This window comes from Callithrix jacchus, chromosome 7, assembly GCF_049354715.1.
Source record: "Callithrix jacchus isolate 240 chromosome 7, calJac240_pri, whole genome shotgun sequence".
Taxonomy (NCBI): Eukaryota; Metazoa; Chordata; class Mammalia; order Primates; family Cebidae; genus Callithrix; species Callithrix jacchus.
In genome coordinates, this window is record NC_133508.1 from 73,106,068 (window position 1) to 73,132,640 (window position 26,573).

Below are 26,573 nucleotides of genomic sequence, written 5' to 3' on the forward strand. Positions count from 1 at the left end.
ACTCTGCTAAATGTCCATTGGGTTTGGGGCTCCTCCATCTCCCATCTGTCCTCAGGGGGTCCTGGAGACTCTGGGGAGCTGGAAGGGAAGCTGGATCTTCCTATTTCAGGTATACCCTTGGCAGCTATTGCTGCCCCTGCAGACACACACACACACACACACACACACACACACACACATATTTGTGGACTTTCTATTTTGTTCCAGGGTTGTATATGTCTATTGTTACTCCAATACCACCACACAACCTCCACCTCCCGGGTTCAAGCCATTCTCCTGCCTCAGCCTCCCGAGTATCTGGGATTACAGGCATGCACTACCATGCCTTTCTAATTTTGTATTTTTAGTAGAGATGGGGTTTCTTGATGTTGGCCAGGCTGGTCTCGAACTCTCGACCTCAGGTGATCTGCCCTTTTGGCCTCTCAAAGTGCTGAGATTACAGGCGTAAGCCACCATGCCCAGCCCCAACTTTATTCTTTTTAAAATTTGTTTTTACAGTTCTAGGTCCTTTGCATTTTCATATACATTTTAGAATCAGTTTTTCAACCTCTACAAGAAATCCTGTTGATTTGATTTCGAGAAAGGACATACTTACCTTAGTCCCAATCTTAGGGAGAAGGTATTCAGCCTTTAACCACTGGTATTATGGTACAGTAGGTTTTTTTCATAGATGTGCTCTATCAGGATAAGGAAGTTCCCTTCTATTCCTAGATTAATTTGGGGGGATAATTGCCATCTTAATAATATTGAATCTCCCAACCCATGAACAGGATGTTTCAATTTATTTAAGTCTTCTTTATTTCCCTCAGCCATATTTTGTATTTTCAAGGTATACATTTTGCTTATTTATCTTTTGTCAGATATATACCTAATTATTTAAGAACTTTTGATGTTATTGTAAGTAGTATCAATTTTTAAATTTTGATTTCCAAATGTTACTAGTATGTAAAAATATACCTTTTTTCTATATTTTTCTTTCTTTCTTTCCTTTTTTTTTTTTTTTTATACTGAGTCTCTCTGTCACCCAGGCTGGAGTGCAGTGGTGCGATCTCAGCTCACTGCAACTTCTGCCTCCCAGGTTCAAGCGATTCTCATGTCTCAGCCTCCTGAGTAGCTAAGATTACAGGCATGTGCCACCACGCCTGGCTAATTTTTGTATTTTTAGTAGAAACTGGGTTTCACCATGTTGTCCAGGCTGGTCTCGAACTCTTGGCCTCCAGTGATCCGCCCACCTTGGCTTCCCAAAGTGCTGGGATTACGGGCATAAGCCACTATGCCTGACCTTCTATATTTTTCTTTTATCCTATGATATTGTTAAACTCACTTATTAGTTTTAGTAGCTTTTTGGGGTAGATTCATAGTATTTTCCACGTACATAATCATGTTATCTGTGAAGAAAATATTTACCTTTTTCTTTTCAATCTGAATGCCTTTTTACCCCCTAAACTCTTTTTTTTTTTGGCTTCATTGCACTGGCTAAGATCTCTAGTACAATGTTGATTTGATGTGAAGAGAGTACAGTACTTACCTTGTTCCCAATCTTAAGGAGAGAGTCTTCAGCCTTTAACCATTGGGTAATGATACTGTAGGTGTTTTGCAGACCCTCTTTACCAGCCTAAGGACGTTCTCTTCTACCTCTAGTTTGCTCAGTTTTTTAAAAAAACCATAGATGAATATTGGATTATGTCAAATTCTTTTCTACGTTTATCTGATCACATGTTTTTTCTTCTTTTTGTGTGTGTGAAGTAGACCAAATAATGGCCCCGTAAAGATGTCCATGCCCTAATTCTTGAAACCTATGTAACTAACATGGCACAAAGAACTTTGCTTATATGATTGAATGAAGGATCTTGACATGGGTAGAGTATCCTGGATTATCCAGGTGGGTCCACTGTAATCACAAGAATCCTTAAGAGATGGAAGAAGAAGAAGGAGGAAAAGAAAAAGAAAGAGAGAGCGAGGAGGAGAGACAGAGAGACTTGGCGATGTTATGCTGTTAGCTTTGAAGATGGAGGAGTGGGCTAAGACCCAAGGAAAGGAGACAGCCTCTAGAAACTCACAGAGGCAAGAAAATATATTCTCCCCTGGAACCTCCAGAATTAATGCAATCCTGTATCACCTTGATTTTAGCCTAATGAAACCCATTTGGACTTCTGATGTCCAAACTGTAAGATAATTTTTTGTTGTTTAAGCCACAAAGTTTGCTGTAATTTGTTATATAACAGAAGGAAATTAGTATGAATTACGTTGATCTAATTTTGAATGTGACACCAACTTCGTATTCCCAGGATAAACTTCCTTGGTCATCACGTATTATCCATTTTATATATTGTTGGATTTGATTTGCTAAAATTGGGTTTAGAATTTTCCATATATGTTCAAGAGGGACGCTGGTCTGTAGTCTTCTTGTAATGTCTTTGTTGGCTTTGTCACCAGAGTAATGTTGGCCTCATCAAATGAGTTGGAAATTGTTCTTTCCTTTTTAATTTTCTGGGAGAGTGTGTGTTGAATTGGTGTTATGGCTAAAACCCAAAGTGTTTCTCCTACTCTCACACACGACTCAACACAATACTTCCGACACCAGATGTGTGTGGGTTGTTTCTCCACACGCCATGCAGTTCTCCAGTGAACCCCAGCCGGGAGTCCTCTAATTCAGTTCAGTTCTGGCACTGTCCACCTGGAGACAGCTTCAGAACCCACCAGTTAATGCCTCGGTCCCACAAGACTCCCCCTCCCCACAGATGCCAGTTGCAAGCTCTGAGTATGACCTGTGCTTTTGGCCAGTTAGGGGTTCTCAGGGTTCCTTCCTTAGATTTCAGTAATTAGCCAGAGCTGCTCACAGAACTCAAGGAAACACTTTACATTTACCAATTTATTATAAAGGATTTTAAAAAATGTAAATTTATTTTTAAATAAAATAATTTTTTTTTTGAGACAAGAGTCTCTCTCACACAGGCTGGAGTGCAGGGATGTGATCATAGCTCACTGCAACCTTGAACTCCCGGGGTCCTGGGATCCTCCTGCCCTAGCCTCCCAAGTAGCTGGGACCACTGGTGTATACCACCAGGACCAATTAATTTTTTATTTTTTGTTTTTTTTTGTAGAGACAGGGTCTCACTATGTTGCCAGGGATGGTCTTGAATTCCTGACTGAAGGGATCCTCCCACTTCCGCCTCCCAAAGTGCTGGGATTACAGGTATGAGTCACTGCATCAGGCCTATAAAGGATATTACAAAGGATACAGATGAAAGAGATAAATAGGGCAAGGCATGGGGGAAGGGCATGGAGCTTCTATATCCTCTCTGGGTATGCCATCCTCCAAGAATCCCATGCGTTTGGTAGTCTGGAAGCTCATCCAAACATTGTCTTTTCAGGGTTTTTATGGAGACTTCATTAAACAGGAATGTTTGATTAAACCATTGGCCATTGGTGCTTAACTCAACCTTCAGGCCTTATCTCATCCTTGGAGATTGCGGGGAAGGGCTGAAAGTCTCAACCCTTTAATCATGCCTTGGTGTTTCTGAAGCTCTCATTCTGAAGCTGTCTAGGGCCTGCCAGCCACCAGTCATCTTGTTAGCATATGCTATGGTCTGAATGTTAGTGTATCCCCATAATTCATATGTTGAAACCTCACCCCCAAGATGATAGTATTAAGAGATGGGACCTTTTTGAAAGTGATTGTCATGAGGATTATACCCTGGTGAGTGGGATTAGTGTCCTTATTTAAAGAAGTTGGGGCCAGGTGCGATGGCTCAGGCCCGAAGTCACAGCACTTTGGGAGGGCGAGGCAGGTGGATCACGAGGTCAAGAGATCGAGACCATCCTGGCCAACATGGTGAAACCCTGTCTTTACTAAAAATACAAAAGTTAACTGGGTGTGGTGGCAGGCACCTGTAGTCCCAGCTACTAGGGAGGCTGAGATGGGAGAATCTCTTGAACCTGGGAGGTGGAGGTTGCAGTGAGCCAAGATCATGCCATGGCACTCCAGCCTGGTCACAGAGTGAGACTCCATCCCACCCACCCAAAAAAAAAGAAGTTGGAGGGAGGTGCCAGGTCCCTTCTGCCCCTTGCACCATGTCAGGACACAGCAGCAAGGCACCATCTGTGCTGCACAGAGTAAGCCCTCACCAGACACGGAATCTGCCAGGACCTTGATCTTGGACTTCTCAACTTCCAGAACTGTGAGAAATACATTTTTTCTATTTATAAATTATCCAGCCTAAGGTATTTTATTATAGACAGGAGAATGGACTAAGATAGTATACAAAAGACACTCTTGCCACTCTGGAGATTCCAAGGGTTTTAGGAGTTAAGTGACAGGAAATGGTACAAAGACTAATAATATATACTTTACAGTAACACAGCTTCCTTAAATGTTTGCTAAAATTCCCCAGCGAAGTCACCTGGTTCTGAAAGTATCTTTGTGGGAAGGTTTTAACTACAAATTCGACATATTTAATAGATAATCTTTTATTCCTTTTGATATTTGTAGAATCTGTAGTGATATAATTTCTCTGATTCCTGCTATTGGTAATGCTGTGTCCTCTCTTTTTCTGTCATCCTTCTAGCTAGGGTTTTGTCAATTTTATTGATTTCTTCAAAGAACCAGCTTTTGGCTTTGTTTTCTTGACTACTTTTCTATGCCATTGGTTTCGGCTCTGATCGTTATTATTTACTTTCTTCTGCTTACTTTGGGTGTCATCTGCTCTCCCTCCTCCCAGTTTCTTAAGCTAGAAGCCGAAGTCACCGCTCAGAAACTGCTCTTTTCACTATTGGTATTTATTACTGTCAATATCCTAAGTACTGTTACAGAAGCACCCACTAATTTTATGTCGTAGTTTCATTTTCATTCAGTTCACAATACTTTATGATTTTCCCTTTTTTTCTTCTTTGACCCCATGGGTTATTAAAAGTGTGTTCTTTAGTCTCCAAGTATTTGGAGATTTTTATATATCTCTCATCGATTTCTAATGTAATTCTATTATAGTCAGAACTTCATTTGTATGACTTGAATTATTTTAAGTTTATTGAGACCTTTTACGTGGCTCAGAATATGATCTATCTTTAAAAATATTCTCTGTGCCCTTGAAAATAATGTGTATTCTGATGGTGGGTGGAGTGTTCTAAAAATGTCAATTAGGCCAGGATATTTTATAGTGTTATTCAAATCTCCCAGATCCTTAGTGATTTTCTGTCTGCTTGCTTTATCAATTATTGAGAGAAGAGTATTGAAATCTCCAACTGTACTTGTAGATTTGTCTATTTCTCCTTGCAGTTCTATCCATTTTTGCATCATGTATTTTGGAGCTATTTAATTAGATGCATAAGCATTTTGAATTATGTCCTCTTGGTTGACTGACCCTTTGATCATTATAAAAAGAACTTTTGGCTGGGCACGGTGGCTCATGCCTATAATCCCAGCACTTTGGGAGGCTGAGGCGGGCAGATCACATGAGGTCAAGAGATCGAGACCATCCTGGCCAGCATGGTGAAACCCGGTCTCTACTAAAAATACAAAAATTAGCCGAGTGTGGTGGTGTGCACTTGTAGTCCCAGCTACTCGGGAGGCTCAGGTGGAAACATCGCTTGAACCTGGGAGGCGGAGACTGCAGTGACCCGAGATCGCGCCATTGCACTCCAGCCTGGGTAACAAGAGCGAAACTCCGTCTAAAAAAAAAAAAATAAAAAAATCTCTAGTAATATTTATATGGTCCTAGTAGATTATGAAATCTATCTGTCTGATACTAGTGCCACTATTACAGCTTTCTTTTCTTTACTGCTAGCAGGCTATACCTCTTACATTTTATATATATGTAAATTAAATGTACGGCAGCAATACAATAATAACTGAGAGAGGAAAAGCAGGGATGGGCTATTGAAAGATTGTTACCTGAAGTGGAATAACATTATTTGAAAGTAGACTGTGATAAGTTAAAGATCCATACTATAACTTTTACCCTATGTGTGCCTTTATATTTGACACATCTTTGAAAGAGCATACACTTGGGTCCTGAGTTTTAAGAAAATTTTTAATTGGGGAGTTCTGATCATTTATATTTAATGTGATTATTGACACGGCTAGGTGTAAGTTTATAACCTTGTGATTGTATATTTGTCCCATCTACTCTTTGTTCCCCTTTTTATCTTTTTTGCTTTCTTTTGGGTAAAATGAGTATTTTTAATGTTTCCAATTTATTTCTATTGTTGACCTATAAGCTATAACTTCTAATATTGTTATTTTAGTGGTTATTTTAGGAATTATAGTATGGATCTTTAACTTATCACAGTCTACTTTCAAATAATGTTATTCCACTTCAGGTAACAATCTTTCAATAGCCCATCCCTGCTTTTCCTCTCTCAGTCATTATTGTATTGCTGCCGTACATTTAATTTACATATATATAAAATAAACCAGCCGGGTGTGGTGGCTCATGCCTGTAATCCCAGCACTTTGGGAGGCTGAGGCAGGTGGATCATTTGAGATTAGGAGTTCAAGACCAGTCTGGCCAATATGGTGAAACCCCGACTCTACTAAAAATACAAAAATTAACCGGGCAGTGGTGGTGGGCACCTGTAATCCCAGCTACTCGGGAGGCTGAGGCAGGAAAATCTCATGAGCCTGAGAGGCGAAGGTTGCGGTGAGCCAAGATCGTGCCACTGAACTTTAGCGTGGGTGACAGAGGGAGACTCCAACTCCAAAATAACAACAACAAACACAACGACAAAACCAAACAAACCCCACAGTATATATTGTTATTGTTGAGGTAGTCAATTATCTTTTAAAGTGCTTGAAATAATAATAAAACTCGTATTTACCCACCTAGTTAACGCTTCTGGTTCTTTTTATTCCCTGGATCTATATTTCCCACTGGTATCATTTTGCTTCTGCCTAAAGCCTTTCCTTTAATATTTCTTATAACAAAAGTCTGTTGGTGATGAATTCTTTATGCTTTGTCGATCTGAAATAGTCTCATTTTGTTTTTGTTTTTGAAAGACAGTTTTGCTGGGTTTGGAATCACAGGCTGACCCCCTAACTTGTTTTGGATACTCCAGTCACACATATATTAGGTTGTTTAATGCTGTCCCTTGGATCATTGATGTCCCCTTTTAAAAAATTTAATTTTTTTTGCCGGGTGCAGTGGCTCATGCCTTTAATACTAGCACATTGAGAGGCAGAGGCGGGTGGATCAAGGGAGCCCAGGAGCTGGAGACCAGCCTGGGGAACATGACGAGACCCCATCTCTACAAAAATACATAGTGATGTGTGCCTCTAGTCCCAGCTACTCAGGAGGTCAAGGTGGGAGGATTGCTTGAGCCTCGGAGGTGGAGGCTGTAGTGAGCTGAGATTGCACCACCATACTCCACCCTGGGCGACAGAGTGAGACGCTGTCTAAAAAAAAAAAGAGTTGGGTAGTTTCTATTGCTATGTCTTTATGTTCACTAATCTTTTCTTCTGCTATGTCCAGTCTGCCATTCCTCCCATCCAGTGTAATTTTCCCCAAGATGGTTTTGGATCTCTGTAAGTTTGATTTGCATTAAAAAAAAAATGGTTTTAAAGTGTTCTATTTTTTACAAATATGCTGAAAATCATGCATTGCTGCCAGCACTGGGTGCAATCCGGGGCCACAGGTCTGCACACTCCTTTGCTGCTGGTCCTGTAGTGGCAGAGCCTTTCCTCTCGCCTTTATTGTTTACTGCGACCCCTGCATTATCTTCAAAGTGAAGAAAAAAGCCATCTTTTCTCCGGTATGACTTTTGCTGTCAAATGACCACTGCTGGATGTACCTTTTTTCCGAGCTCTGGTTTGCCTTTCTTGACTGTGGCCATCACCATGTCACCGACACCGGCAGCGGGCAGTCTGTTCAGCTGTCCCTTGATCCCCTTCACAGAGATGATATACAGGTTTTTGGCTCCTGTGTTGTCAGCAGAGTTGATCACAGCTCTTACTGGAAGACCCAGGTAAATCCGGAATTTCGCACAGAGGACCCACCACGTCCTGGCTTCGACTTCTTGAATGCCGGAAAGCAGGGGAAAAAAAGTGATTTGCGTCTTTTTAATATCTCAAATGCCTCTGCTTAATTACTATTATTAACATCTACATATATTCTGAGTCAGTTTCAATTAATTAATTAATTAATCTTCATTATGGAACATATTTCCCTGTTTCTTTGCAGACCTGATAATCTTTGATTAGATGCCAGATGTATGCTTGCATTCCTTTGGATACTCCAATTACATATGCATTAGGTGTGCTTTATATTCCTGGTTATTTTTGCATTTATACAAATATCCTGACTTTGTTCTGGAATGCAATTAATTTATTTGCAGGAAGAGTTTGATCCTTTTAGGTCTTGCTTTGAAGATTTGTTAGGTGGGACCACAGCAGCATTGAAATTTGGGGCTAATTATTCCTCATTGTTGAGGCGAGCAGCTTCTTAGTATTCTACCCCATCCTGCATTCATTGTGAGGTTTTCTAGTCTTGGTGAGAACAGATGTTGTTCCAGGCCTTGTGTGATTGCTGGGTACTGTTTTCTCTATACCTCTGCAGGATTATTTGTTCAGCCCTGGGTATTTTCCATATACACCTGTGCTAATCAGTACTCTGAGGAATATTTGAGGGGGGCCCTCCGCAGGTGTCCGGGGTTCTGGCTCTCTTTGTAGGTCTCTCCTTTTGAGTGCTCTGTCCTGCACATTCTAGTTGTTTTTGGCTCCCTGGACCCCTAGCTCTATCTCCTCAATTTAGGATGTTTTCCAGGCTCTCCTTCCATTCTTGCTTTCTGCGATGCAACCTAGAAACTCTACCAAGACAGCAAGCTGAGATGATTTTAGGCTTCACTTTGTTTTCTGTCTCTAAGGGATTCTATCTTTTGTTTTCTGATGTCCAGTATCTTGAAAACTGTTGTATTATATATATTGTGTGTGTGTTTTATTTGTTTGTTTCAGGCGAGAGGATAAATTTGGCCTGTTACTTCATCTTGGATGGAAGTAGGTGTCTCTCTCCATGGCTTTAAACAACATCTATATGGTAATGACTGCCGAGTGCACCCCTGAACTTCAGACTCCTATATCCAACCCGGGATAGTCATGGCCAGCACCTCAAACTCACCGTGTCCAAAGTGGAACTCTTCATTGCCCTCTCATCAAATCTCTCCTTCCTGCCGTCCTCATCTCAGGAAACCTCACCTAGATGTTTAGGGAAAAAACCTCGGACTTATCCTTTTGTCCTCTCTTTCTCTCACATTCTATTTCACTACCTCAGTGACTCTTTTTGGCTTGAACTCCAAAATGCCTCTCAAATCTGAGACCCTACCACTGGTTAAAGCTCCTGTGATTATTCACCTGGAACCTTGCAATTGCTTCCTTCCTTCCTTTCTTTCTTTCTTTCTTCTTTCTTTCTTTCTTTCTTTCTTCTTTCTTTCTTCTTTTTTTCTTTCTCTTTCTTTCCTTCTTTCTCTCCCCTCCCGCCTCCCTCCCTCCCTCCCTCCCTTCTTTCCTTCCTTCCTTCCTTCCTTCCTTCCTTCCTTCCTTCCTTCCTTCCTTCCTTCCTTTCTTTCTTTCTTTCTTTCTTTCTTCTTTCTTTCTTTCTTTCTTTCTTTCTTTCTTTCTTTCTTTCTTCTTTCTTTCTTCTTTCTTTCTTCTTTTTTTCTTTCTCTTTCTTTCCTTCTTTCTCTCCCCTCCCGCCTCCCTCCTTCCCTCCCTCCCTCCCTCCCTCCCTCCCTTCTTTCCTTCCTTCCTTCCTTCCTTCCTTCCTTCCTTCCTTCCTTCCTTCCTTCCTTCCTTCCGTTTTTTCTTTCCTTTCTTTAATGGAGTTTTCCTCTGTCTCCCAGACTAGAGTGCAGTGGTATGGTCTTGGCTCACTGCAACCTCTGCCTCCCGGGTTCAAGTGATTCTCCTGCCTCAGCCTCCTGCGTAGCTGGGTTTACAGAAGCAGCCACCAAACCTGGCTAATTTTTTGTGGTTTTAGTAGAGACAGGTTTCACCATGTTAGCCAGGGTGGTCTTGATCTCCTGACCTTGTGATCCACCTGTCTCGGGCATTAGCTTTCTAACTGTGAACCAACCGCTTTCATGCCTCATCCCTCCTGCCATCTGTTTTTCCTTCAGAAGCCAGTGAGCACTTAAAATTTTTAGCGCCCTCATGATTGTTCAAAACCCTCCACTGGCTTCTTAACACAGCTTAGAACAAAGCCCAGGATCCGGGTCACAGTGTACAGGAAGGACCCTATCTGCCATGGCCTCCACCGCCTCTCTTGCTCACTCCGCTCTGATCACCCAGGCCTTCTCGCTGTCACTCGAACATGCCAAGACCCTCCTGTGCCAGGGGCCACTGCCTTTTCCAGGGCCAGAGTTGCTTCTTCCTACACATCTCCATATCTCTTCATCGATCTCAGCTCAAAGTCACCCCTCTAGAGAGCCCTCCCATAGCTGTCTGATCTAAGATAGCTCCCCGCTGCCACTTCCCTTTACTCTGCTTGACTTTTCATCGTGGAACTTCTCTCCGCCTGACACCTACAGATTGACTTGTTCGGGTATCATTGTCCGTCTCTCTGCAGAATGTAGGCCTTATGAAGGTGAGGGCTTTGTCTTGGTCACTGCTGGGTTCCCTGTGCCTAGAACAATGCCTGGCATACAGTAGGTGCCCAATGAAGCAGATTGAATGAATGAATGAGTGAGTGCTCTTCCTGGCCACTAGGTACAATTGACTGGCTGTGTGACTCTGGACAAGTCCTTTGCTCTCAGGGCATGTTTTTTTTTTTTTTGAGATGGAATTTCTCTCTTGTTGCCCAGGCTAAAGTACAATGGTGTAATCTTGGCTCACTGCAACCCCCTACCCCACTCCCGGGTTCAAGCGATTCTCCTGCCTCAGCCTTCCAAGTAACTGGGATTACAGGCATGCACCATTATGCCCGGCTCATTTTTGTATTTTTAGTAGAGATGGGGTTTCATCATGTTGGTCAGGCTGGTCTTGAACTCCCGACCTCAGGTGATCTGCCCATCTCAGTCTTCCAAAGTGCTGGGATTACAGGTGTGAGCCACCGCATCCGGCCAGGGCATGCCTTTTTTAAGTGGGTGCTGGCTGAAAGCCCTAGGCTTTGCTGTTCAGTTTTCCACCATACTAGGTGCCATACTGGATGGGCTGGGCCAGACGCTGGCCATTTGGAGGCTGACTTGGAGGCTCTGGGCTTCGGGTAGTCATGATCACCACCAGAGGGCGCTCCATGCTCAGATTATGGACCAGGGGTTATGGGTTGGTAGAAGTGTCACTGAGACTGGATTTAGGACTTGGGTATGACAGGTGTGTAAATGTGTGTGGGGAATGGGGAGGCATTTCTAGGAGTCCTGACTCTGGGGTTCAGGATGTAGAGTCTCAGTTCTGCTTCTCAGCCTCCTCTGTGTGCTTGCTCCCCACCCACACAGACCCTGGGGAAAATTTTCACCTCTGTCTTCCTAGGGAAGGAAAAAAGTGAGTCCACCAGCATGGAAACAGTTTGGGGGGGGGGTCTCAGTGGCTTTCCACATGCCCTAGATCCCCAAATCTCCTTGTGGCATTGGGTTAGACAAGTAACCCTTCTGGCATCACTGAGCACGGAGACCCTATTGTCCTTGGTGTCCCTCCAAGGAACCAGAAACCCGGCAAACCTGGCCCAACCTCTCGGCCCCCTTTAGGTCTGAGCCCTTCATGGCCCCTCCACAGATCAAGGAAGACCCCTTTCCCCAGACTGTAGCCTGTTTCTCAGGCTCCGAGGGCTTGTGCAGCGCAATCTCAGGGAGGAGTGAGGCGTTGCCTTCTGAGTGGAGAGGCTCCCCTACCGCAAGCTCATTTCATACTCTCGATTAGTTGCAGTGTTTTTGCTATTGACTCACATGCAAATGGGGTTACCGAGGCCTGAAAAGTAGGAAAGACAGTGAGAAGTCACATATCAGCGTATGGCGTGTTTGGTTCCACTGCTCCCTCTGTTTTGGGTGTGCCCAGTGCCCCTCTGGGCCATTCCCTGTCCAGAGTTGTCTTTCCCGTCCAAATACAGCCTCTGAGCCTCTGTATTTGGTGTCCCCTCTGCCTGGAACATCTTTCCCCAAGATCTTCTGGCTCCTTCAAGTCACTCAGGCAGCAGACCAGACGTCACCTCAGAGAGGACTTCCCTGACTTCACCTTGCCTCTCTCTATCTCACTGGCTTGTCTTATTTCCTCTAGAGCACTTATCACCACCTAAAATTTGCCAGTTTCCTTGTTTCTAGTCTATGTTCTGTTTTTTCCCATCAGAACGAAAACTTCACTAGGATAAGGACTTTGCCCAACTTGTTTTCCAGTTAGCCACATTTCACCTATGGCATATAGTATGAGGAGACCCATGGGTACTGAATGAGTAAGAGGAGGGAGAGTTGCTTGTCACCCCTGTGGGTCCCCAGACAAGGTCTCAATAGCACAGAGTCACACCTGAGCCCTTCATGGAGGTCCAGCCTCCATGATGCTCTGGGGCAGCTGTGCCCGCTTCTTTCTGGGATTCTTACTTCCCTGTCTGCGGTTCTGACATCCCATGAGAGGGATGCCCCTCAGACAGACAACCATGGAGTATTTGATTTAAGAACAGCCAAAACTAAGATCTGAGAGAAGGCAGGAGGGGAGCAGCGGACCTTGAGTGTGGGCTCCAGCCTACGGTGGTCTGGGGAGTGAAGCTTCAAGGATCCAGGGTGTGGCTGGCCCCACCTGTGATGCAGACGTGCTGATGCCTTTGTTTTTCAAAACTCAGGCTAAGTGTGCATGTGGACCATCTAGCCACAACAACTCCCCTTTGTGAGAGGGTCAGAGGGCCTGTCTTGTTAGGAGCTGCAGAGGGCACCCACCTATGTGTGGGTGCCAGGTGCTCCTAAGAGCCCTCCCAGTGCCAAGAGTGCTGTCTTGCTGGATCTCTTGGTGACTGGGTAGAGAGCAGACGATGGCTGCAGCAGGAGAAGGAGTTGTGTTTCAGGCCAAGAAGATCTGGATTTGAATACTGGCTCAGTTACTTCTGAGCTGTGTGACCTTGGACAAGTGACTTCCTCTCTCAGAGTTAAGAAGAAAGGAACTCTGAGAACTGTGTTTTCCTGGGACTAGCTCTGAAACTCCACCCTCCCAGGCTCAGCTTTTCTGTCTAGGGTTCCTGGTCACCATTCAAGCCCAGTGTAAAGCGCCCCTCCTCTGGGAAGCTGTATCCCCATCCCATACCTGGAGATTCAAGTTCTTCTTCCTCTTGGGTGTCTCTATTCTGCCTGTATCTACAGCACATTGGTGTTGTCTGTTTAGATGTCTGACCCCCTCCCATGATGCTGGAGCCCCCAGCAGGCTGGGCCACTGCATTGTTCATTTCTTCATCCTTCCTGCCCAGCATGGAGGCGGTGCACTGTAGGTGTGGTGGTGATACTGAGTGAGTTTGGTCTCTGAGATTGGGTTAATTTCTCTTCTCAAGGATCCCCAGGATAAACTTGTCGTCCTCATCACCCCAACATGACTCCTTATCTGGCAATCTCTTCCCTCTCTACCTCTTCAGTAGGGTTGCCCAGAGTGAGATAACATCAACAGAGCACCTAACTTGCCACGTGCCAGGCATGGTTCCACACCCTCACATGAGCTCTCTCTCCCAATCCTCATGGCCATGCTGTGATACGATTTTCATACCCATTTTAGACATGAACAAACTGAAGCTTAGAGAGATCAAATAGCTTGCCCGAGGCCACACAGCTCACAAGTGGAAATGCTGGTGGTGTGCTGGTAACCGTTGGATAACCAGCTCTCCAAACAAACACGTACAACCTTCCATATGTGGAGTTTACTCATGTCTGTGATGCTACACAGGCTTTCAAGTTACCAACATGACATTGAACTTGGAGTTGGGAAGCGATGCCCACTCTTATGAACACGAATGAGCTTGCTTCAGCACATGGTGGGGCAAACCCAAGGCTGTTTGATGCTGACCAATCAGCATTAGCTCTAGATTCCTAAGATCTGCTGTTAAGTGATACAAATAAGGTGCATAAGGGTGCATATCAAAGGGAAAAAAGAATATATGTATGTACACACACATATGAAAGAATATATACATATTATGTAATTTGCTTGCGTGTGCAAATCTAAGAGGATTTGCCAGAAACTGATCACACCATTGTTTTCTCTGCTGGGTAGTAGCTGGAAGGCAGAGTGTGAGAGAAATTTTCTCCAGGTGTTCTTTTGTACATTTTTTTTTTTTTGAGACGGAGTTTTGCTCTTGTTGCCCAGGCTGCAGTGCAATGGCGCGATCTTGGCTCACCACAACCTCTGCTCCCTGGGCTCAAGCAATTCTCCTGCCTCAGCCTCCTGAGTAGATGGGATTACAGGCATGTATCACTATACCCGGCTTATTTTGTATTTTTAATAGAGATGGGGTTTCTCCATGTTGGTCAGGCTGGTCTCAAACTCCTGACCTCAGGTGATCTGCCTGCCTCAGCCTCCCAAAGTGCTGGGATTACAGATGTGAGCCACTGCACCTGGCCTTTTTTGCACTTTAAAAAATTTGAGCCACATGAGTATATTACCTACTAAAAACAAACAAACAAACAAACAAACAAACAAACAAGCAACAATTCCAGATGACCAAGCAACCAACCAATCAACCGCAAACAGACGTGGGGCCTGCAGCTCTGTCCCGGGCTGGTCTGTGGGCTTGGGCTGGGTGGGAGGTGCTGAGTGGCCTGATTGCGGCTGCCCACCGGACAACACTGCCTTTCGGCAGGCTTTGGTGTGTGCAGTCAGGCTGGTGCGTGGGGATGGTGGGGAGGTCTCCACGCCTGGAGTCTTTCTGGAGCGTGAGGGATGGGTGCACTTGTTTTAATTCTCATCCATGCGGCTTGGTCATTGAGACCATGGCACTGCACTCTAAACTCAATTAGAAATTTAACAAACCTTATAAATCCTCCCCAGCCTGAGCCTTGTAAATCTCCAGAGCGGGGCGGCTTAGCACTTATCCATCTCCAGCTTAATGACCTCCCCAGCCTGGCCTGGGAATGATTCAGGGCTGGCGACAGGTCTAATTAGTGAGCACGAACTGTATAGTGAGGAGGAAGTGCGTGCTCGGTCTCTGCCCCAGTGGTGTTAGAGAGATGCCCTCATCCAGCCCAGACCTTGGGACACTGGCACATGGGAGGAAGGGGCAAGAAGGGTGTGACAAGTGTCTCTTTTGATAGTGTGTGTGTGTGTGTGTGTGTGTTTTTTTTTTTTCAGACACCCAGGCTGGAGTGCAGTGGCGCGATCTCAGTGCACCGCAAGCTCTGCCTCCTGGGCTCAAGTGATTCTCTGCATCAGCCACCTGAGTAGCTGGGATTACAGGCATACACCACTATGCCCAGCTAATTTTTGTATTTTCAGTAGAGACAGGGTTTTACCATATTGGTCAAGCTGGTCTCGAACTCCTGACCTCATGATCCGCCTGCGTCCGCCTCCCAAAGTGCTGGGATTATAGGTGTGAGCCACTGCACCTGGCCTTGTTTGTGTATTTTTGAGAAAAGATCTGGCTCTGTTGCCCAGGCTGGAGTGCAGGGGTATGATCACAGTTTCCTGAAGCCTCAACCTCCCATGCTCAAGTGATCCTCCTGCCTCAGCCTCCCAAGTAGCAGGGACTGCAGGTGTGCACCACCACTCCTGGCTAACTTCTAATTTTTTGTAAAGACTGGGTGCCACTATGTTGCCAAGGCTGGTCTTGAACTCCTGGGCTCAAGCAGTCCTTCCACCTTGGCCTCCCAAATGCCAGGGTTAGAGGAGCGAGCCACCATGCCTGGCTCTCTTTGATTTTTAATGTAGCCCTGTTGATGGTGCATATCACAGGTCATTGTTCGGGGAAGGCTGTTGTGTGGCCTGTAACATGATTGCATCAAGGGCCATGTGCAAGCCAAGCAGTCTCCTAAGAAGGCAGTGAGTTTGTGGGCATATCTGAAGCCCTGTTGCTAGCATGGGCGGTGAGAGTTTTGAGGGTGGGTTCTGATCTTCCAGGGCCTGAGAGAATTGTGTTACAGAGACACACATGTGAAATCAAAAAGGGTCCAGTTAGCCCCGTTTTTAAGAGCTCAGGCTTCAGATTTAGTGAGAGGATGGATTTTTCAACCGAGCTGATTAGCCTTGTGAGGTAGTGAGCTCCCCATCAGTGGACAGACCATTTGGGATTCTCTACCATTAGTGGAAGACCAGGTGCGTGCCTCACCAGACACCAAATCTGCCGGTGCCTTGATCTTGGGCTTCTAAGCCTCCAGAACTGTGAGAAATAAATGTGTAAGCCCCTCAGTTTATGGCATTTTTGCGATAGAAGCTCAAATGGACTAAGACATTGGGGGTGTGGGTTGGGTCTGAGGCCCTCCCTGTTTACCCATGACTTTTCCTGCTTAAATGCAGGAAGCAGATGGACATTGTGGTTGCCTGGGTGGAGACACTGGGTGACAGATGCCTCCTCTCACCCCACCAGCCCCTCTGAGGCTCCCACCCCCACTCCCAATCCCAGAACAGTAACCAGGAGGAGGCCTGGGCAATTGGTTCCATCCAAGCCTCATCCTCAGTGGTGGGAAAGGGAAAGTTATATTTTTATCTGTAACTCAGGATGAATAAAAATTTAATTACACTGAAAAATTTAAATTTCATAAGAAATAAATATTAATCCTGGAGAGTGACTTTTGTGGGAAGATAACTTTCAAATGTCGTCAATCTGGAGGTATTGGGGTCTGAGAGGGAGGGGGAGCCTCCCATCAGGCTCTTGGTCTGGGCCGGGGGTCTCCATTCCTGAGACTGGGGATTCAAGGGCTATCCAGCAAAGATCCACCTCTCCCCAGCTATGGGGGCAGCAGGGTGGCCCTGTGAGGGCATGATACTCTCCTCTCCATTCCTGCCTCAGTCCCCATCAGCTCCCTCCTTCTTTCAGTGGTGATTCATCAGCTGCCACGCACAGACATTTTTCTAGGTGCTAGGGGCAGTGCAGGGAAGGATCCAGATGTCCTCGCCCACGTGGCACATAAGGTCATGTGAAGGAGGCAGAGATGAAACAAGGAGCCACCATTATCACTTCCCAGTGAATGCCCCTCTCCCTGGCACTAAACCCCGACCTCCGCTTGGTTTACTTGATGATCATTGTTATTTTGCTTTAAAAATTCAAGCAAAACGTGCAAACGTAAAGTGCACCAAACATAAGCGCACAGCTCAATGACTGATGACCGTGTGTATGAATGCGCACGCTCCGGGTTAAGGAATGTAACATCGGCTCCCATGCTGGGCATTTGACGGAGGGGAAGGCCCTGCCTTGGGGACCTTCACAGACTGTTTGATGGATGATTCTTGCTGCCTGACCAGGGAGAGAATGATCTGGGGGTAGGGTGGCCTAATATTAGTTACAACATCTCAATACGTACTGAACATTTATCATGCGCCAGGCCTGATTCTAAGTGCTTCATGAATATTAGCTCATTTAACCCCAACAGAGAAAGCCCCAAGAAGCCTGTGCTGTTATCACCTGTTTCATTTTATCAATGAAAACACTGACACACAGAGGGTAAGTCACAAGTCCAGAGTCACCCAGCTGATGGGAGACAACCTGGTTACACCTGGGTCCTGGGCTTAGCGTCCTCAGGCTCTTCTGGATGGGAGAGCCCAGGTTTTGATTCCAGGATACTTGGGATCTGGTGCCCTGTGGAACCTTTGCAAACCTTTTGATATTACTCCACATTCAACATGAGATCTGTGTGGCCTGGGGCAAATGTCTCAACCTCTCTGAGCTTCAGGTTCCTTCAAAAAGGTTTGGAGAAATGGAGAGAAAAATTCCCATTCTGTGCCTCCCAGGGTTTGTATGGAAGGGAAGAGGTAACAGAGGTGGGTATTCTAACCTGGTCGCAATTCCGGTCAAACTAGTCCTAACAGGGAGCGCCTCTGGGCCACGCCCTCTGCTGATGCAGATGCACCAAGTGCCTCACTTGGTGAGGCAGGACCTGTTATGATTCCCGTGGGTGAGGACACTGAGGCATGACACCAGGGTCTCGGGAGGGGTCTGAGGAGGATGAGGTAGCCACAGATGCTTCCTTGGGGAGTGCTGGGTTAGTGAGGTGCTGCTTGGAGTGTGGGAGTGAAGGTAGGGTTTGGGACTTGCATTCTCTTTTTTTTTTTTGAGACTAAATCTTGCTCTGTCACCAGGCTGGAATGCAGTGGCACGATCTCAGCTCACTGCAACCTCTGCCTCCCGGGTTCAAGTGATTCTCCTGCCTCAGCCGCTCAAGTAGCTGGGACTACAGGCATGTGCCACTACGCCCAACTAATTTTTCTATTTTTAGTAGAGATGGGATTTCACCATGTTGTCCAGGATGGTCTTGATCTCTTAACCTCATGATCCACCCCCAGGCCTCCCCAAGTTCTGGGATTACTGGCGAGGAGACTTGTATTCTAGTAGGAGTTGCACGTGAGCAAAGTCACGGATGTGTGGATGCTGGGTTGGGGGCTGGGAAGGTGTTCTCTGCTGGGCTAGGGTGAGGCCGGGTTACATTCTGAGCTGGCCACCCTCAATGGAATCAATCACTTATTCATTCCACAGATGCTAGAGCCGAGGCCATCCTGAGCTGGAGCTGCAGAGCCCGCGTCTGCCGGTGTGCCGCACCTGGGTGCAGGAATGGGAAAACAGCCCCAGGAAATTGGACTTGGCCTGGCAAATAAAGTCCTTGACTTTTGAACCTGAGACCAAGGGCAAAGCAGGCAGCTGGCCCAAGTGCCAGCTTGGGGTAGAGGGATGACGACAAGAGGGCCTTGTCCTGCAGTTGTTAGCCATGGGCCTGGCTGAGACAACCATAGCCCATGGGTGGCAAAAGGAGTGTAGAGGAGGCCGAGGCCCAGGGTCTGATTTGCACTTGAAGACCCTCCATGGAGATTGGTGCCAGAGACCTGCACTTCACCAGGGACCGAATGGACCAGGACTCCTTAGTATTGGAAAATACCTTAGACTTTTATGTGGCTGGCCTGGGGCCCAGAATGACGGTTCTTTAGGCAGCAGATGGGAAATTCATCTTTTGCAGCAAAAACACGGGAAAGCTTCACTACTCCCCAAAGAGCAGACTCAGACGCTAACACATACACACGTATCCACAGAGGGATATGCGTGTAGCCATCTGTGTACAATGTGCACACAGACACGAGGGCTCACAGAGACACGTGTGCACACGCAGATGCTTGTACAAGGCGCCTGCACAACTATAGAGACACCCGTGTGCTCCTGCCTTGCTGGAGCCTGCTCTCCCGGCTGTGTTCTGCTGATGGAATGCTGTAATATTTTTCTATTAAATGTTGCATTTGTTGTGCCTTTTAGTAGCTTCCCTCATTAAAAATGATATTATCCCCATAAATAAGCCAGTGTCTGAGAAGAGTGCCCGACTCCATTTCTCTTCCTAATTGAGACACTTAGCTTTGATTTGCATGCGGGCACGTACCGAGCGGATTAATTTTCAATTAATGCTCCTGGGCGGGTGGCTACAGGCAGTGTGGGCTCAGGCAGCCCAGCAGGCTGGGAACAGGCACAGTGGGACGGCGCAAGGACAGGTGGGGACTGGGAGGACCCAGTGAGGGTTTCTCTCCAGCATTTCCTGGCCATGTGAAACAGGCCCCTGAGCTGTCTGGAGCTTTTTGGTTTTGTTCTTTGCGGGAAGAGGTCCCTGGGTGTCTCATGTATGGGAAGCACTCTAGTCCTGTACCAGGAGAGGCCCCCAAACTCTAGCCCTTATCTAACAGAGGCCATAGGGTCTATACAGTGCTTGGCTGCTACAGGCCCTACTTGGTGGGCCTGGCACCGTTGAGTAAAACTGGTTATGGTGGCCTCAGTTTTGTCCTGTAACCACTTACGTGACATAGGCCCTCAGCCTTGTCTGTGACCCGGTGTGCAGGTGGCTACACTTGGGGCTGAGGGCCTATGTCACATAAATGGTTAAGAGCCTGGGTTCTGTACCCAGACAGTCTTGGAATCACAGTTCTATTCTGTCACTTCCAGCAGGTGCCTTTAGATCACTTTATCTTCTCAAGACTTAGTTTCCTCATCTGCAAACTGGGAATAAGAAGATCAAGTGCCAAAAATGTTATGGAGCGGCAATGACACAATGCAAGCAGTGCTGCATGCTCAGCAATGTTTAGCTCTCCTTCCTCCTTCTCTTCTTCCTTTTTTTTTCTTTGAGATGGAGTTTTGCTCTTGTCTCCCAGGCTACAGTGCAATGGTGCGATCTCGGCTCACTGCAACCTCTGCCTCCCAGGTTCAAGCCATTCTTCTGCCTCAGCCTCCCAAGTAGCTGGGATTATGGGCACATGCCACCACATCTTTCTAATTTTTGTATTTTTAGTAGAGACAGGGCTTCGCCATGTTGGCCAGGCTGTTCTGGAACTCCCGACCTCAGGTGATCCACCCGTCTGGGCCTCCCAAAGTGCTGGGATTACAGGTGTGAGCTACCATGCCCTGCCTCTTCTTCTTGTTCCTTCTCCTTTTTCTCCTTCTCTTCCTCCTCCTGCATGTTTATCCATAGGTGAATTCCCACCTATACCTGCCACTCTGTCTGCTCGGATCCTTTGCCTTAGACCTGTACCTGCAAAGAGGAGCCTGCTTGCCCCACCTGGGGGCAGCTGCCACTGGGAGTCTGTACTAATGGCCTTTCCCCTTGGTGTTGGTGGGTCTGTAGTGGCTCAGGTCCTGACGTGCTTCTTGGTCCCCTGGGAAGGCCTCCACTTCAAGCCTGTGGTTCCTCTGGGCTCCAGCCTCCTGTGGCTTGGACTTCTTGTGGAACCCATGTAGGAGTGAGCAGCTGCGTCTCCGTCTCTGCTGGTTGTCACAGTCAAAGACACCAGTTTGGGAGCCGACAAATGGAAAAATCACTTGAATGTTTATCAAAATCTAAGATTCTGTTCATAACAAGCAGCACTGCATTTTTTTTTTTTTTTTTTTTTTTTTAAGAAGGAGTCTTTGGAGTTTTGCTCTGTTGCCCAGGCTGGAGTGCAGTGGCATAATCTTGGCTCACTGCAGTCTCCGCCTCCTGGGTTCAAGTGATCCTCTTGCCTCAGCCTCCCAAGTAGCTGGGATCACAGGTGTGTGCCACCAGGCCTGGCTAATTTTGGTATTTTTAATAGAGACGGGGTTTCATCATGTTGGCTAGGCTGGTCTCAAACTCCTGACCTCAAGTGATCCTCCCTCCTCAGCCTCCCAAAGTGCTGGGATTACAGGCATGAGCCACCACGCCCGGCCAGCATTTCATCTTAAAATGCTAATTTTTGTTATCATCTATTTGTCTACAATATCTAATCTCATTGTTTATCTATCTATCTATCTATCTATCTATCTATCTATCTATCTATCTATCTATCATGCATAGCTGCTGTCCCTCAAACCTCTCCCCTCTTTGTCTCAGGACTCCCACAAACTCCTCCTTCCCACCAAACCCAGCCTGTGCTAGCTGTGGCCCAGAGGTTGCAAAATGGTGACCCAAGGGCTTATCTTGCTCACAGACATATCTTATTAGGTTTGAACTGTCTCACACATATATATTTTGAAATAGTAGGTAACATAAAAAAGTGGATTTTTGGAAATAGTGGGTAGCATTGAAAAAGTGGAGATTTCCTATTGAGTGTAAACTTCCCACTTCACTTGAAGAATCAGCTTTGGTGACACTGGGCCACCTCACTCACTTTAGACACCTATCTGGCAACTGCTGGCTCCTGAGTGCATAACCCTTGCTCTTGTCTTCCTCTCCCTGCACCCCTTCTAGGTCTGCTCACTTTCTCACATTTGTATTTTTTCTCATGGCCCTTGTGAGGTCATGCCCTGAATCCGAAGCCAGGGCAAGGCTGGGACTCCTGGGACTCCTCCTTCTCATCCTGGCTCCAGGACCTCTTACCAGTCCAGTTAAAAATTCTTCTCTTCAAAGCTAACCATCCCCAGCTCGGAGCTCTCTCATCAAAGTGAGAGAATTTTCCAGAACCAGCAACTCTCTCTTCTAGATACAGCAACATCTGCTTTCCAAACTACAGTTTCTTCCCTTGCTGAGGCCATGGTTTCTCTTAAAGAAACCTGTATTTCCTAATGCCCTCTGCTCTTATATCATCTGAGCCCTCCTGCCCATCCTCATGGCCTCACTCATGGTGTGGCTCATGTAATTCCAGGTCATTGACTCCTTAGGCGAATGCTGGGGAGATAGACAGTCTAGCTCTGGGGCCCAGTGGGCAGACTTAGGCCAGGCGACCTGGGTCCCAACCCTGGTTCTTCCGCTTAGCTTTGTGATGGTGAGGAACTTCTTCCGTCTCTCTAAGCCTCAAGTGTCCTCTGTGAAGCAAGGATGACAACAATAGTGCTGTCTTACCGGGTATTGTGCCAGCTGAATGAGACAGAGCCTTAGCACCTTGATACTCAAGGTGTGGTCTTTGGACCAGCAGCATCAATATCACTTTGGTACTTATTAGAAACTCAGTCCCCATCCCAGACCTGCTGAATCTGCATCCGCATTTCAACAAGATACTCAGGAGTTCCCTATGTGCGGTGGAGTTTGAGAAGATCTGCGTGAGTGTAACTCCAGGTATAAGGTATTGGGAGCTGTCACGATTGCTAGTCTCATAAGAATCCCTCATACTAAGGCAGAGAGAAGACTGTGGCTCCGATCCTGGTTCTGCAAATTGGTATTTTGTGCCCACTTCAGCCTTCTCCCCTGCCTCCTGCTCCCTATCTATTAAAATGGAGATAATGGTGCCATTTCTGTGAGTTAATTTGAGAGTTAAATAAGATTAAGCGGAAGGTGCTTCAGAGAATTGTGGAAAGTGATGCTGGGATCTTGAAGCTCTGAAACATTTTCATGCATGTTTTATGTGCACTTTCTGCTATTGTTCCCACCTCACTTTATTGTTATTTTGCTTATTTTTTAGAGGCAGGGTCTTGCTCTGTTGGCAGGCTGGAGTTCAGTGGCGCCACTACAGCACCCGCAGCCCTGAACTCCCGGGTTTGAGAGATCCTTCCACCTCAGCCTCCTGAGGAGCTGGGAGTACAGATGTGTGTCACCATATCTGGCCAATTTTTTGTAGAGATGGAATCTTGCCATCTTGTCCAGGCTGGTCTCACACTTCTGGCCTCAAGCTATCCTCCTGCCTTGGCCTCCCAAAGTGTTGGAATTTCAGGCATGAGCCATCACGCCTGGCTTTGTTCCCATTTTACAGAGTGAGAAGTTGAGGCATTTCAAAACCAAGGGTTTGTCCAAGCTCATGGAACAAGCCAGCTACAGAACTGGGTCTAATTGTCAGACCCTGAGTCCCTGACCAGTGTGAGACCCCTCAGAGATCTCTTAGCTCTGCCAGACCAGGCTGCCACCGGGTCCCGGAGCCTCTCCCCTGCTTGTCCCCCATCTACAATCCTGCAGCTGTCCGTCTTACTGTATTGCGTTGTTGGCTGGTTGCTTCTTGCTTCTGTGTCGGGGATGATAATGGCCCAAGACCAGGGTGAGGGTGGGGAAAGGAAGGCATGGGGCAGCTCTGGGAACTGGCGGTTAATTAAAATGTCCTCAGGGGTGATCAATCCACGGTCAGTGACTTGAATCTGCAATGACCCAGCTCCTCTCTGGCCGAGCACATGGCCCTCCTGGGGGTGGCAGGCAGGAGGTCTGGCTGTCCTCCTCCTGGTCCTCTGAGTCCTGGCAGGGGGCAGTGCTGTTGATGCTGCCACCAAAATATTCCCATCTTGTTTCCATAATAGCTTCTGTCACTGCTCTTGACAGGCCAGCCATTAAGTCTTTGGCAAAACTGTAAGAATTATTAACATATGAGGTTTTATATTATTTGACAGCTGTCGGCTCCTTTAGAATTTCCATCACTCCATCTCCTCCCTTCCCTCCCATCCCTTCCCTCACATTCCCCCTCCCCACCCTATAAGGATGGGAGGGGCCTCTCAGTCACTGGGGAATTGGGGAGAGACAAGCCACTCAAGCTTCACTCAGTCACTTCTGCACATCTGTGGAATGTTCCCTATGTCCCTACTGGTCTTAACCTGGAAACTTCCTCAGCATCGGTCAAACCTAGTATACGCCCCCAGCATCAGCAGCTTCAGTGATGACTCTCTGCTCTCCACCTGCCTCCTAACTCTGCCTCCTGAGCCCAGAAATATACACAGCTGTCTCCTGGACATCTGTTAGAGAGATACTCACTATTCCTCACCCAGAATGACCCAAACCAAACTCCGCCCCCTGCCCAGCCCCGCCTCTTTCTCTGGAGTGCAATGTTCCCTCATCTGGTGCCTCCCTCCATCATCCATCCCATTCCCCAGGTCAGAAATCCAAGGGTCACCCTGGCTTCCTCTTCTTCCACGCCTTCAGGGGCTCAAGTCCCCAAGCCCTGTCAATTCTGCTTCCTAAAAGGCTCTTGACTTTACTGTCTCCTCCCCATCCCCATTGCCCCCATCTAGGGCTCACCCTCTTGTGCTGGGCCACCACATCTGTTTCCTCACTGGCAGATGTCCTGCTCAGGTGCCCTTGGGCCTTCCCATCAGAGTGCCTGCCTGTCCCATGCTAAATGCTTGTAGCCTTTCTCTGGGACTGCAGCTGCTCCTTCCATCCATCCAGGTAGGCAGGAAGTGCTGGAGAGTTTAATGCCTCTCCCTGCTTCTTAGAGCTGCTCTCAACCGATGGCTGCTGGGAGTTGGTGTGTAAAGACCCCAGCTTCTCCACTTGGGTAGGAGTCAGAGGCCCATGGTCTACCCCGCGGATGTTTGAGGTCCCTGTGGAGTGAAGCTCCATTTCCACGGTAGAAACCGGCTTGATCAAGGCCCCCTTCGCCGGCTGCCTTCTTTCCCTCCTCACTTCCCCATGCCCCTCTTGGTGTTTCCTGGGATCTCCTTTCAAGCAAACTGATTGCACTCAAATCCATGTCTCAGAATCTGATTCCAGGGGGACTCACACAAAGACAGGACTCACTGTGTCTGACCTGCGTGTACATCTGACTCAGCCAGGCCCCTCTCAGGACTGTGCAGGTTGAGGGTGGGGTGGGGGGGCATCGCTAATGCTCCAACTCTTGCTGCTACTGAAAGGGAGGTCTTCCTAATGCCCGTGGGCTTTGATCCAGAAAACCTGACTGTATACAGCATTTGGGGACTGCTATTTACACTTGAAAAGGAGTTGCCACAGGCCTCTTCAGGTATGGTATGTTTTTCTGGTACTTTCATTAAATAAAGTTTGGCACTAACATAGCTACAACATTGTAAAGATACAGGGCATCGGTGTTAAGAGAAAATACATTCTCATATCAAAATATATCACAAAGCTATGTTCAACAAAACTTGTACTGGTTAGCACAAAAATTAACAAATTAACAGATATGCCAGAAATAGGACGCTAATGAATGATAAAAGTGGCATTTCAAATAAGTGTAGAAAAGACAGGTTAGTTATGAAGTAATGGTGGACAATTAGTTAACTATTTTAAACTCACCTACTAATTCCAGGTGGATCAAAATGTTAACATAAAAAATAAAATCAGGCCAGGTGCGGTGGCTTAAGCCTGTAATCCCAGCACTTTGGGAGGCCGAGGCGGGTGGATCACGAGTTCGGGAGATCGAGACCATCCTGGTCAACATGGTGAAACCCCATCTCTACTAAAAATACAAAAAATTAGCTGGGCATGGTGGCGCGTGCCTGTAATCCCAGTTACTCAGGAGGCTGAGGCAGGAGAATTGCCTGAACCCAGGAGGCAGAGGTTGCGGTGAGCCGAGATCGCGCCATTGCACTCCAGCCTGGGTAACAAGAGCGAAACTCTGTCTCAAAAAAAAAAAAAAAAAAAAAGGCTCGGTGCCTCACGCCTGTAATCCCAGCAGTTTGGGAGGCCAAGGCAGGTGGATCATCTGAGGTCAGAAGTTCGAGACCAGCCTGACCAACGTGGTGAAACCCCATCTCTACTAAAAATACAAAAATTAGCTGGACATGGTGGCAGGTGCCTGTAATCCCAGCTAGTCAGGAGACTGAGGCAGGATAATTGCTTGAACCAGGGAGGCGGAGGTTGCAGCGAGGCAAGATTGTGTCATTGCACTCCAGCCTGGGCAACTAGGTCTCAAAATAAATAAATAAATAGAACTAGAAGAAACATAGGTGATTATTGCATGATGAGTTGGGTTTTTCCAAGCATAAAAATGAGAGGAAAGATCACAGATAAGACACTGAGAACTGACAAAATAAAAATAAAAATAAAGGATCCCAAAGTCAAAAGGCAGATGAAGTTGGAAATGTATTGGCTGTATATACTGCAGATCAACAACAACACAAATAAACTGAATGGGGTTTAGGTGAATTAACCTTCACTTTCATTTTCTCGGGACACCTAGTATCAAATACTTAAAAAATCAGTAAGAGCTAGAATATATCAGGAAAGGCAAATAAGCATTTGGTCATCTGCTTGTCAAAGTGCTTACCCTTATGATGAGGAAGTTCTTCCTGATGTCCGCCCTGCATTCCTCTTGCTGGCAACAAGAGCTTTTTCTCTCTTTCAGTTCTTAGGGGAGTGGGAGGGCCTTTCCTTGAAATAAATTCACACACGGTGTGTGGCCTCCAGAGTGT

General features: G+C 46.6%; 1 pseudogene; it reads right to left on the reverse strand.

Annotated features, from left to right (window-relative positions):
* Positions 1–7,587: 7,587 nt before the first annotated feature.
* Positions 7,588–25,022, reverse strand: LOC100393793 (large ribosomal subunit protein uL14-like; annotated as a pseudogene).
* Positions 25,023–26,573: the final 1,551 nt, after the last annotated feature.